The sequence below is a fragment of the Lepidochelys olivacea genome (assembly GCF_965140295.1).
Source record: "Lepidochelys olivacea isolate rLepOli2 genome assembly, chromosome: 24".
In the NCBI taxonomy this organism is placed as follows: Eukaryota; Metazoa; Chordata; order Testudines; family Cheloniidae; genus Lepidochelys; species Lepidochelys olivacea.
Genome location: NC_140434.1, coordinates 7,441,711 through 7,455,683, shown reverse-complemented (window position 1 = coordinate 7,455,683; position 13,973 = coordinate 7,441,711).

Sequence of the window (13,973 nt, the reverse complement as noted above, 5' to 3'; positions counted from 1 at the left end):
TTGTAGCTCAGCAGTTTCTCTTTGAAGTCTGCTTTTGAAGGGTTTGTTTTGTTGTTGAAGGACGGCTACTTTTAAATCTGTCATTGAGTGTCCAGGGAGATTGAAGTGTTCTCCTGCTGGCTTTTGTATGTTACCGTTCCTGATGCCTGAAGCCCATTCTCTGTCTGAAAAGCACTGGGGGGGCAGTTGTTATTATGATACTGAAAGGAGACATCTCTCACAGTAAACTGTGCAGCTCTGTCACACGCACGCCCCCACCCCCCGCCGTTCTTACACCAGGAGTGAAATAGTTAACAATTCTGATATTTAAATTCTTATAACTGGGCATCTGAGTTAACCCCTCAGTGTGATGGATGGGGCAGTTCACACCTCTTGGTGCTATTGTCCCAGGCTCTCTGCAAACTGGTCGACCCTGCTGAGTCAGGTCGACCTAGGTCACCTGGCATTGACCTATTTGTGCGGGTGTCTACACTCAGATTGGTCTACGGTGACACAGTAAAACCGCCTCCCCGAACGGCCCTGAGCCCTGGTTGACCTACTGAGATGGACGCAGTGTGAGCGTAGACACTGCGTGACCTATGTCGACCTTAAAAGTCCTCCAGCAGCTGTCCCGCAATGCCCGATTCCCTGCAGCAGTGGCTGCACTGGTCACAATTGTGAACTCCACTGCCCCGGGGTCAAGGAGACCAGCAACACCCCTCCCCACTTTAAAACATCCTGCGTATGTTTGAAATGCCCTTTCCTGGTTGTCCAGCTTGGGGAGCACACCTAGCAGCTCACCTTGTGTGCAACTTCCCAGCCAACCAGGGCCGCTCCCTGCACTAGACCCTCACCTGCCTGGAGTAGACCCGGACAACAGATCTCCTGGGACTGTAGACATCACATCTTTGCAACTGTAGCACCTAGGAACTTACTCTGCCTGTTAAAATGAAAAGGCAAATTGCTGGAGGACAAGACAGTAGCTTCAGAGAGGTGCCAGATACAGCATATAGATGCATACTAGCCGTTTCCAGGCCCTGTCTTTAGGTTGTTTGGAAACCAATGTATTAGGAGCAAAGCATGTCTGTCTATTTGTGGTATCTTCAAGTGACTGTATTAAGGGAGGGGAACAGCCGTAGCAAAACTCTTGGAGGGGGAATGCAGCCTAGATCAGCCTTCCAATAACACAAACACGCAGTGGAAATGACAGAGATCCTTGCTGATTGTCCAGTAACTGCAAGAGTGCATGGGGACAGATGTCACCAGTTCCTGCTACTACAGGTTAGACCCTGAGTGTTATTTCTGACTGAGAGTGCAAAGGGGTTTTAAAAGCTATTGAAGAGGCAATATATAAATGATCCTTTAATCAAGGAAGCAGCCCAACATGGAGATAATTTAGGATCCAGTGCTCCTCACCCAAGGAATCCGACAGATTTCAATGGGACTCTCAGAGAACGTGTTTGCAGGCTTGGAGCTGTGTCTACACTGCACACTAATCCCCAGTTTGTGGGACCCGGACTTGTGGACTTGGTGTTTCCCAGTCCATGCGTGAGCGTCCACACTGCATTGTAAACCTGGATTACAATTGCTGGACCTGGGTCTCACGGCTGTGCCACCGTGTCCATACTTCACTAACCAGACCTTCTGACTCAGGTCTGAGGCTTGCCCTGCGTCCACACTGCACAGTGACAGGCCTTGAACCCAAATCTCAGCAGGACTTGGGCTCTGACCCCCCCGCCCCGACCTCCCTCAGCAGGGTCCTACGAAGTGGGTTCTGAGTCCTTGCCGACCTAAGTCAGACTGATTTGTGTGTGGACGGAAGCAGGGAGTTGGGCTCAGCCCTGAGTCAGCGCTCAGGCTCAGTGTGGACATATGAGCCTCCCAGCCCAGGGAGACCAACTTGCTAGCTCAGCTCTAGCTAGTGTGCTAAAAATAGCAGAGAGGACATGGCAGCTCCTGCAGAGAGACAAGCGCTAACCACCTAAGCAGTCGTCCAGCAGCTGTCCCATGTGCCGTATTCCCAGCAGCAGTGGGGTTGGGTGGGCTTGACACTCTGCTAGTGTGAGTCCCAGGCTTCAATGTGGGCATACCACTACGGACTGCCAGATTAGATCAGGGCCAGCATCCATCTAGCCCAGTGTCCTGTCTCTGACAACGATGTGTCAGAGGACAGTGCCAGAACCCAACAGCAGGCAGATGTGAGAGACTCTATACCTCCCCTCCCACCCCAGTGAAGGTCTCATCCTGGTCTCTAATTGTTAGAGATCAGCTTAAATCCTGAAGCATGAAGTTTAATAGCCCTTCTAGAGTTGAGTCTTACTGTGAGTACTTACTACATTGGCCTAGCGCTCTGGAGACCTGTGCTGCTGGGTGACCATAGTCACATCATTTCCCCCTTTCTGTGCCTCAGTTTCCCCAGCTGTAAAATGTGGATCATGAGACTCACCTCCTTTGTAAAACCCTTGGAGGTCTACAGATGATAAGACCTAGGGATTATTATTATTTAGGCAAAACTTCCATGAACATCACTGGGAGTAAGCCTGAAGTCCTGATACAGCAAAGCTCTTAAACAGGTACTTAACTTTAAACATTTGCTTAGACTCCATTGAAGTTAATAATATACCCTTACATTTAAGTGCTTTGCTGTATCAGGGCCTGCCTGAGTAAAGAGCAATGAATAGGACCCTCATATATTTGCAGTGTTGTCATTTGAACATGCTCTTAATTAGCCTTGGTTTTCCCAATAGCACCCTGTTGTTTTTTTCCTGGCAAACTTCCCCTCTCCTCGGTTGTGATTTGAGACTCTATGAAAAGGACAGTCAGGTCTAATTGTCTAACCAGGCTGCAGCCCCTTTCCTGACAGTCTCTCACTCCTTGAGCAGTAGCTTCCACCTGATTATCAGTTCTCACACTGGGGATTCCCTGTGACTGTCTCAATTAACAGAAATCAGGCCTTAGACCTGTATAATGGGGGGTGGGGAATCCTTGCTTAGGTTACTTTCTGTGCCTTGGAGTATTAAAACAAATTTAAAATTCCCATTGATGTTTCACCATCTACGCTGTTTGCATTTCACTCAGCTAGGATGGTGACTCTTGCTCATTCAATGTCAAGGCCCTGATTCTAGTCTGTTTCACTTTCCGGGTCTCATGGGACTGCATCCAAAGCCCATTGAAATCAATGGGCTGGTTCCCATTGACTTCAATGGACCATTTAGCAAAATGCTGTTTAAATGCTTTCCTTCTGTGATATGTCAGCGCTGGGGAAAAACAGAGGGGCTAGATAAATAGACAGCTGTGGGCTCCAGCAAGGCAGAGGCCTCTTTAAATAATGATTTAAAGAAAACACTTTTTGCTGGGTTTTTAAATTATTTCTGTTGTTAATCTGGGCAGTTAAAAAAAAAACCCCGACCTAAATGTTGGGCCTAGACTAGCGTATCTGGCAAACAACCCTTTGAACTAACTTCTTTGCTGTTAGCATTCAGATCCCAAAAGAATGAGGTAGATGAGAGACATAACACCCACTAGCTATGTGTGCGTTATATTACTATTTACTTGTATTACAGTAGCCCTTATTAGCACCAGTTGAGATCCGGACCTCATTGTGCCAGGTGCTGTACAAATTTCTAGTAAGAGACAGTTCTTGCCCCAACCTAGGTAGAGAAGACAAGGCAAATGGTGGGAGGGGAAACCAAGGCAAAATGGCTTAAGCCACAGCAGGAATAAAACCCAGCTACTCTGAATCACAGGTCAGTGCTCAATCCACTGGCCACTGCCTTCTCTAACAGGCTAGCCCCACTCATTGTTCCCATTCAAAATCCCTAATGCCTGGATTTTATAACTGGACAGGGAAGTAATTTGCCCTTGGTTGCAATGTCTCTTAGAAAAAATGTAGCCCAGAAAATAATGTGCCAGCATGTTATACACAACAAAAGGGCCTTTCATACACACAGATTTCTGAGGGACAAGGTAATGCTACCTAAGTGGGAATTTATACTTTATCTTTAGTTTAGGTGTTAACACCCATTCTCTTATTTTCTTCCCTATTAAGGCATAAAAGCTCTCTCCCCCTGTGGTTTGTGGTCATTTCGCTGGGGTTTATTTTTCAACCAGAGCTTTATCCAATTATTATACCCCATGAAAGAGTGCAAGTCATCCTCCCAATGTATTTTTTTCCATCCGTTTTTTTTCTTGCGGAAACAAATGTAAAGAAAGTCACACAAGGATTTATTCTTATTGATTGTTTGTATTGTGGTAGCACTGAGTGGCCTGGATCAGGGCCCCACTGTACTAGGGACTATTGAAATGTAACACAGATAGTCCCTCCCTCAGAGATCTCACAATCCAGAATTTATTTAACTTTCCTTCTGTATCTGACTAACCATCTATACCTCCCTTAAAGCATCAGATCCTAATAGGGTGGGATGGATGGCTCTTTCTTATCAGGAATTAGTAATAACCCAGAGTCGATGCTCTCCCATTGTAGTTCATCTAACCATCACTCCATGGGTTTGCTTGTCTCCTTGTTTGCGTGTGGGTTTTTTTTATCTCAGCCAGTATTTCATAATTATTTTATTAGAAAAATCAACATTTTCCATGTGACCTTTTTCCTCTAGGGACAAGGCGAGTAAACTCTGCCTAGCAAACTCATAAAAAATCAAATCGGGTTAATCAGAAACGTAATACTATATGGGTTTCAAATGCCATGTTTAAGGATGCATGCACATACATCTGAAAATGTGTTAGGCTGAACTAGCAAAGACTAAATCCGGATTTTTCCACATGCTCTGTGGCTTGCAAGAAGGTGCTATGAAACTGACTAGATCCTTCAAACTCAGCTCTGAAAAAAATCCCCACCCCCTGCAAAATACCATCAAAGAAAAATCTTTCTAGCTCCAGCTAGCCCACTGGAAAAGCTCATATCTGGTTTAGGAATAATTAAATTGGATTGTCAAATTATCCTCTAATGATTATTTGTTTTCATTAGCTGATAAGAGCTGTGTTTGCTGGGGGGAGGGGGAGCTTTGGGAAGTGAAAGTATGATCATTTCTGCTTTTCTGATTGAATCTATTGATTGGAATCTCTGTTCGTTAACATCTTGATTAGCCAGGAACTGGGCGGGTGTGGGGGCAGAGATCCCCAGAAGAGAAGGACGGCTTTGGAAGCAAAAGGTGGATTTATTTTATTTTACTGGCAAGGGAAAGCTGCAGGAGGAGGGCCGAGACAGAATATCCCAGGGGCAGGAGTCCCTGGGTCCCTTCATCAGAAAGCAGGAGACCCAGCCATGGGTCCACAGGAGAAGAATCACAGGGAGGCGAAGAAGCAGAGGTGAGATCGTGGGAATTTCTGACGGGCACGTAGCAAAGAGGCAGCTGCAGACTGCTGGATCCCTATGAAGCACTGGGGAGAAAGGGGGCGGGACCCAGACTGAAGTAGCCAGAAACTGAGCGTTTGATGGAGATTCTCGCCCCTTCCCCAGTTGATTCAAGGACAGGCAAGTGGGAGGCGATGGAAACTTTGGGAGCCAGCTTGGACTTGTGGTTTCTTCTTTGGGGAAGATGTGGGGCTGCCAGCCAGGCAGGGGTCTGGATTCCACCAGATTTTGGAGGGAGTAGCTGTGAGTGTACTTGAAAATGAACTGCTCGGGTCTCTAATTGGGGGGCGGGGCAGAGGGGATTAATCAGAGAGCTGGGGGTCAGGTGAAAGGGTTGGATGGAGAGCGGGCAGCAAGTCACACGCAGCGAGCGTCTGGTTCTCTTCCCCCCCTTCCCCCCAGTCTCTCTTGTTTCCCTGGGCTGCAAAGTACATACTCGAGTAGTTAGTCTGTGTTTTTATTCCTGCTGCTCTCTCGAAACCTGGTTTTGCTACTTTCACAGGACAAAGGCAAGGAATAGAGGAAGGTTGATCCCACTCCCCCTCGCTTCGTCCTCACCCTAAGGGGGAATTTTACAACATTCCCTTCAGAGGTGGGGGTAAAAGAAAACCCCCAATTGCTGCAACTCCTGAGCTCTTTATTTCGCAAGGAGCTGGCATCTGATTGTTATATAAAACACCCCCTTTTAAAAAAACTATTCCCCCTCCACACCCACACCCACGCACAGCTTGGAGCCAGAGCAGACCGGTCAATATGCATCTGTGGCTGCATTTAATGGTGACGTGTATTTTCCTTGCGAGAAGCTGTACTGTAAAAATCTCTCCCCCCCCCCCCGCCCCCTTTGTGTTTCTTTTAGCATGACCTTCTCGGCAATTAACCCCCCTCTCCGCCGCTCCCACGAAGCAGAATGGTCATGTTCATATCACCGTGCATCTTGGGGTTAATATTCCAGCCTGTTCTGTCTCCGCCAGCTTTGCGTTTGGCACTGAGGACGGAAGCTCTGCGATTTTATTGTTATGATCACGAGAGAATCTTTCCTACGCTGAGCACAGACTCTCTCACGCCTTCACCTGTGGAAAAAAGATCGAGCAGCGTGTGAATGGACCAAACTGTAGTTTTCTGCGGGTGGTGGAATACATCTAAAGAGATCTGACTTTAGCAAATTATCTGGTTTTTCTGCTACAGCATCCCTGCAACCGAATCTAGGGAGCTGTCTCGCATACACAGCATTAGAGAAATTAACCACAGAATGATCCACAAGAGAAACAAGACAAATGTGTAGCTCATTTAAGGACGATATAAAATCTCTGCGATTCTTACAAAATCTGCATTTTATTTTATTTTTTTCTGATTCAACTGGTAGGTCCGTGCGAACACAACACCCATGCTTTGAGCAAAGGTTTTAGGGATTGGTGGGGGAGGAGAAACAACCTTGTTTTAAAATACATTTCCTACCTACTGCATCAAAGATGAAAGGGGGGTGGGCGGGGAAACCGGGATCTAAACGGATCCATTAAAGTTTCCTAGTTTTGTTTGTTTTTTAAGGGGCTTAGAGAAAACAATAAATTGGCTCCCACTATTAAAGATGGAAATGACCGAGCGTTTTTTAAAAAGTGCACGCCGTGCAATATTGTGCTGCAGATCAATAGACAGGATGGAAATCAATGTGGAGAGGAGGAATACAAAAAACCAAAGGGCTCTCACCAGCCGGTTAGAAATGAAAAAGAATAAAAGCAACCCATTCCCTGACTCAGATCTACTCTCTGCAGTTCCCTAGAATGATCACTACACACGCCCCTGATGTAGGGGTTCGCTATAATGAACCCTACTGCGAGGTTTGGCTAAGGTCTCCTATAACCTTTAGCTTCCCCTGCCTTCAACTCACAGCTGAAGCATAAGCCCCTTTTAGCCCCCCTGCCACAAGCAAAGGGCATCATCTCTGTTTAGCAGCCAAATAAGTGGTCTTGCTGAAGGATCTAGTGAAGACAACACCACACAATCCCTATTGATCCCTTTAATGCAGCACTGAGATTTCAAAGAGGGGAAAGTTTGCACCAAGTTGATTTAAAAACCATCAACTCTCTTCCCTGCAGTTTTAAAGCAAAAGGGAGAGGGAGAGGGGGCTCCCAACAAATTATAGAATAAAAAGTAAAAAGTTTGGACAATACTAAAGATCTTTGGTTAAAACAAGAAGCAAACTCCCGAATGAACACAGACGGTTTGTCATCTCTCGGCCCTTGTTAATTTCACTCTCATTAAGGGATACTTTATTACAATATTTTATTGATCAGATTTAAACAGCCTCGAAGAGCCATGGGTTCCACTGTAATAGCGTCCAAATTAAAGCTTAACCCAATAGAAGTAGTATTTATTAAGAAACATAAAATACTGTAAATGCAAAATGATTCATAGCTGGGGCAGATACTTCACCTCCTTGCTGTCAGGAACTTGATCCATAGCATGGCAAATATAGGAATGTAATTCAATTTCCTTCCCTGCTATTTCCTTTATCTGTAAGGTAAACTACATTGGGGAATAGTCCAGGGAATAGTTTAAATAATGTTGATTACATTAAATCAAGTTAAATTCTCCTTTTTTTACTTACAGCCACTTTTATAGCCCTCTAAAGGTTAACAGCTTACCAGATTTGTAAAAAAATTTCCCTGACTTCAAGATAATTCACTCTGCTTTTTATTAGGGACTTTAAATGGAGAGGAAAAGAGCTGTACTAATTTTCTCTTTCTCTTTTCTTTCTTCTTTTTTTATATTTGTGGACGTGTCGTGTTATAGTTACATTAGGTCTGAATGACCAGGAGTCACTTTCCCCTCTTTATACTGAGTGGTCTTTTCTTGGCTTATTTAAAAGCCTGTTTATGCAAAGTTAATATTTTTCTCCTCTCAGATAGTATCACTTCTCATTTTTATGTTTTATTATTTAAAATACTCAGTGTTTATCTATGTCTTCATTATATATAGGATATTCTATACAGCTTGATTCTATACAAAGCTGAATAATCAATATGTGTGTAATTATATATATTATTAAACATATATATATATAATTTTCAGATCTCTACTGAATCAGATCCACAGAATATTTGTGTAATTACAACCACTTTACATTTTTCAACTGATAACACCAGTAGCCACTGATAATCAGATGGTGTTTCAGATTGTTCTTGTCTGCTACTTTACTTCTATATTTCATCTCCTATAACTGCTGTGATGTCTCACTGCAAAATGGGTTGGACGGATTCTGATCTCGTTTACACAGATGTAACTTCACTGACTTTCCTGAAACGGGTTCACAGTATGGTGTGAATGAGATCAGAAACCCCCCAGCGCCAGAGGGCTGCTTTAAATATTGAGTCATGTTAATATTTGTTTATCAGGTGAGAGTGAATTCCTGAGTCTTTCACTAGGTAGCTATTTAATGTTTATTTTTATTTTGGGGGCTGCCTCGCAATATCCTGCAGACCTCTGATTTTTTTATTGATGAAGTTTTTATTTTCAAATTTCTCCTTTTAAACCCGTAGCCCTCCTATCAATTACCAACTTGCCAAGTGGTTTCATTGTGTCAGGTTGGATTTGTTTATTGACTGGGGCAGAGTTGTTAAGGGGGAAAGTATTTTTTAAAGGCTTCAGCATAATTCCCAAAGAGTTGGCATTTGTTGGAAGATTACTTAAAATAAGTAAATACAAACAACTCAACAGCTTTCAAAAGTGAATATTATTTGAGAGGCAGCGAAATGATTTTTTCCCTCTTGAAATTGACATTAGACATAATTTAAATGTTCCTGTGTGGGTGTGAAATTTGATGTGTAGGTGCATGGGCATCCATATGGGTGCATTTGTGTGTGTGTGTGTGTTTGTGTGTATGTATAGATGATGTGTGTGTGTGTAGATAGATATAGATATCACATAGGTACAATCCAATTATCACAGGATGTTTTATCTCTTTAGATCACTGCCAGTTTGAAAATTTGAAGTGTTCGTGGTTAAACATCCATTCAGCTGATCTGGATAGACCTCTGAATAATGTAGACCTCTGAATAAAAGCATCTCTCATATGCACTGAGCATTTTAAATAATAAACACACTTACACGAAACAAATCTCGAACTCTCATTGTTATAACAAGGACATGCCGAGTTCTGACAACTTTCTTCCTTTGCAACTAAGGTGTTACATTCCTGGATATTTTGAGCTTTTAAAAATATGGTTGGCGATTATTTGCCCCCGACACGGTGCCTTTTAATTCCTTTAAAAATCTATTCTTGTTTCTAGGATTTTTTTTATATTATTTTAGCTTTGAGCATACTTATTTTTTAAACAATTTGAAATAAATCCCCTAAGTACATTAGGGCTCTTGACACCATCCGTCCTCTGTGGAGGCTAGATCTGACGAACAACAGGAGAAAGTTGGCTGGCATTTCATTAACAATGTTAGTTATTATTTCTGAAAAGCCCTAAAGAGGAGAAATATTAAATTTATGTAATGCAATTTTCATTTTTAAGGGGGCTAAATTGCATTAAACACAACTTCATTTCCTCGAAGTGAATGATAACTGAGAGAGCCTGTCTTTTCTGCTTAGCCATGGGGGTGGGGTGGGGGAGCCAACCAAATTGTAAAACAAAGTATTTTGTGTCTTTTAATGGGCTAGGGGAAAGTATTTCAATGTATTCAGTGGAAGGGCCAATGTTCCTGCCAAACAGCAAAGTGATCAATAAAAAGCAATTAATCAACTAAATGGTGTTTTAAACTCTGTTCAGGAGAACTAAAAACCAAACTGATGAGGCTAGTGCCTTGAAGTGTTTGTGTGGGGGCCATATACAGAGGTGCCGGGAAACTCGGGAGTATGATATTATTTCATAATTAGGTTCCACTGGAATATAGATATGGCAACATTTGTCTCCACCGTAAAGCAATTGATCGGTATCTTTGAAGTCATTTGGGAGGCGCGATAAATTTCCAATCGCAGTATTTCCGTGTATTTTAAGTGTCCCAGTTATTTTAAGTTTGATTTACCCCTTTTTACACTTTAAAAAAAATAAAGAATATAGTAATCGACTTTTAAATAGCGATGTGGTTTGGACTATGGGGTGTGTGTGTGTTTCATTCTTGTTACACACCACGGAATGCCATTTCAAATGATTAAAGACACTGTGATCTGGAAATCGAACACGTCTCTCTTGGCACAGTTCTGACCAGGAATAAAGTTAGTAACCTCATGTTGGCATCCGCAACAAAACCTCTTTTTTGGCCATTTTACCACTGGATGAAACGAGCTGAAAGTGTGGAGAGAGGGGGACATTCCAGTGGCTAAGAGGTGCCCCTGCAAAACGTGGATTGCTGAGCGATGGCTTGCAGCTTTTCCTGGCATTTCTCTGCTTTTGGATTCGGAGCTCAAACCTGACCCTGATACCATCCTTGCAAGCTGAAATCTAAACTGCTTCTCCAGCTGAATAAGTAAGAGCGCGCCTTCCTCTAAAACCAGTGAACTCATATATTTCTAAGTATAAACTGAACCCTTTGACATCTCTCTCTCTCTCTCTCTCTTGCCTGCGTCCCCCAAATAATTTAAAAACTCCCCAAGCCTGCAGTTATTTCAGTTTCAGTGGGAGAGGTGCCCGGTTTGTGCGTGAGTGTTTGTCTGGGGTACACGCGCTTCTTAACTCGGCTTTATTTCCATGTAGACGCAACAAAAATATATTTTTTGCGTTCCTGCCTGGAAGCTTTGGCTTAGCAAAATGATTTTTTTAAAAGAGAAAGTCCCTGTATTTCCTGTTTCCATCCGAGCCCCTTTGGATCTATGGGGTGACTTTTGATTTTTGGATATGTTGTAAATATTTCCCTCCCGCCCCGACACCAGTTCGTCCGCCCCAAGCCCCTTCAGCACCGACGGGTTGGACAGCTCCTCCGAGAGCCTTGTAGTCGTTAGGGGCAGATTTGTCAAGGCGGTATCCGAGGGGGCAGTCACTTCAACCACAGGGCAGCCTACAAAAAACTTTCTCGGTTCAGCACTTGGGGAGGGAGGAAAATTACCGCCACCCGGGCTCAGACCCCAGCCAGGGAGCCGCCTCTGTCTAAACGCGAACTGATCTCTCTGGAAAATCTGCCAGTAGCTGCGCATCGATTGGCCTCCATGGGGCCTGTTTTGCTTTGCAGCTAGACACACAAAGTGCAACTGGAGGGGGAAAAAAAATCCCCCGGACTCTCAAACCATCACAACAAAACCATTAACCACAGAGGAGAGAGGATTATGAGGGAGGGGGGGCGGAAGCGGGGCATTGCCTCTCTGGGCCAGTGGGTGGGGTTTTTTTGGAGGGGGGGTGGTTGGGGCATTTTTGAGACGCATTGTGCACTAGGTTGAAATGTGTAATGTTGTGTGGGTAGCGTGTGCGTTGCCCTGGGAGGTGAGGAAGTCAGGCGGGACTGAGTTCAGGTTACCAGCTGGAACCCAGGCGATCTAGGGAGCCTGACTCCAGGGCTGTGAGCCTCTACCCTTGACCTCGACCAGCAGGGCCTATGACAGTAGTAGCCCTTAAGCCTCTCCCCTCCCTGTGTGGCCATGAACCTCCCTCCCAGTACAACACCCGGATCTCTCATGTAGCCTCTTCCCTTTCTAACAATCCCCCCCCCACACACACACACCAGCTCCCCCAGTTTAGCCCTACAGCAGGCGAGCCCAATGGAAGAGGTTAGTGCACAGATCTAGCTCGTCTGTTTCACACACACTCCCCTTCTTTCTCCGTTCACACTGACCCCACAGGAACACGTGCAGTTCCCGGTCCACTCTCTGCAGCTGTTTTGTTTGTTTTTAAACAGGGAGATGAGCCCATCTTTTAATCCAGCGGCTGGAAATCGGTTGGTTGGTTGGGGGTTTTTTTGTTTGTTTTTTTTGGACAGGGACAATCCTGCCTCCTTGGCCCGGTTAAAATGCAGGGCAGATTATCCAATTTCCCAGAGCGCACCTGGTGAGATTTGGGGCGGGGGGGACGACACACACATTTGTGGTGTGTCCACCCCACCCCGCCCACCAAATCCTGACTTCCTCCCCACTCTTCACTAAACAACCAGTCTCCCCAGTCTTTCTCTCTCTCTCTTTTTCTACGCTGGCTTCGTAGATTGCTGCATACTGCATTAATTACTTCAGTGATGTCTCTTTGAGGAAAAGAGGGTAAATATTCAGAAATGTTCCATGGAACTTAATACTTGGCGTTTTCCAGGTTGTGAACCATAAAGGCTCCAGCTGGAGAGAAGGATACAGCAGCTGCGGATCCTAATGGAAACCCCCCAGCCCTCCCTTGCAACTGGAGCTTTTAAGATCCTTTGAAGAAACTGCCAACCATGAACTGATTTCTCTGGGTTCCTGTGTCTGTAGCCCCCCGGACTCCCCTTTGCTCGCCTATTATCATTATCGTCATTTTATTAAGATGGCTATTTGAATACACTTACTTAGATCAGACAATAGGATAAATCTCTTCCCATTTCACTGGGTCTGAGATCCATTCACAAAAGGGGGTGAGGATGTTCCCCCAATTAATCTATACACCGGGGGACTCTTGGAGAGTTTTTACTTTGTCCCAGGGCCGCCGGTATCTACTTTTGTAATTGTTTCGGTTGAAATCATTGTGAGTATAAGGGGAGGGGATTCGGATACTACATCTGCATTTTGCAGAACATAGATACAGAGGCTTACCAAGATTTAGAAGCTATTAATATTGTGCACAAAGCTAAAAAAATCTCGCTTTATTGGCTCCGTGGGATCATTATTGGTCGGACAGGAATGATTTTAAAACGGATGAGTCCCGTTTAAACCGCATTTCAGCTCTGTGGCTAATTAAGTGTCCCCTTATACAGTGTGAAAGGTTATGAAACTCTCATAGCTTGGATTGTCACACTTTTTCCGTCTACATATAAGCAAGGCAGAGAGGTGAATATATGTGTGTGATTTATATATTTAGATTTGTATATATTATATATAGATTTTTTGGTGAGTTCTGTATAAGAGAAATCACAAAAATATAGGAACATGCATTTGCAATTTCTATACTATTTAGATTTACATGGGGTTTTTATGATCTCCTACATAAGGTAGGTAAATCACAAAAATATAAGAATGTACACAGTTGTGTGGCTTTATATAGATTTATAACCCAAGCTTCCACATAGACTCTCTAAGTGGGTTTGTATAGATTCATCTATATTTAAATACAGACTCTATATAGATTATTTGTGATCTCATACATAAGAGAGAGGCATTACAAAAATACAGGTAGTATACAGAGGAGAGACAGAGATTTCCTGAAATCCACGAGGGACTTCGCTGTTGGTTCGACGTGGAAGGGGCTCAGATACCACGGTGATGGGCAGCAGTGTAAAGCTAGACAGATATGGTGTATTTATTCAGTTGGATAGATAAAGATATAAAGATTTTGGGGGAAGTATTAAATATACATTTTAAACCTGAGCCACGAAGTATTGCAACAAACTGCAAAGTCAATATAATCTAGATTTCCGCACCCCCCCACACCCCTTTTCGCTCTGTCGAAGCCGGGCCCGATCGGGTTAAATCAGGTTGGTTGCTGATTGCACATCTGTCAGATTTTAGGCTTGGTGA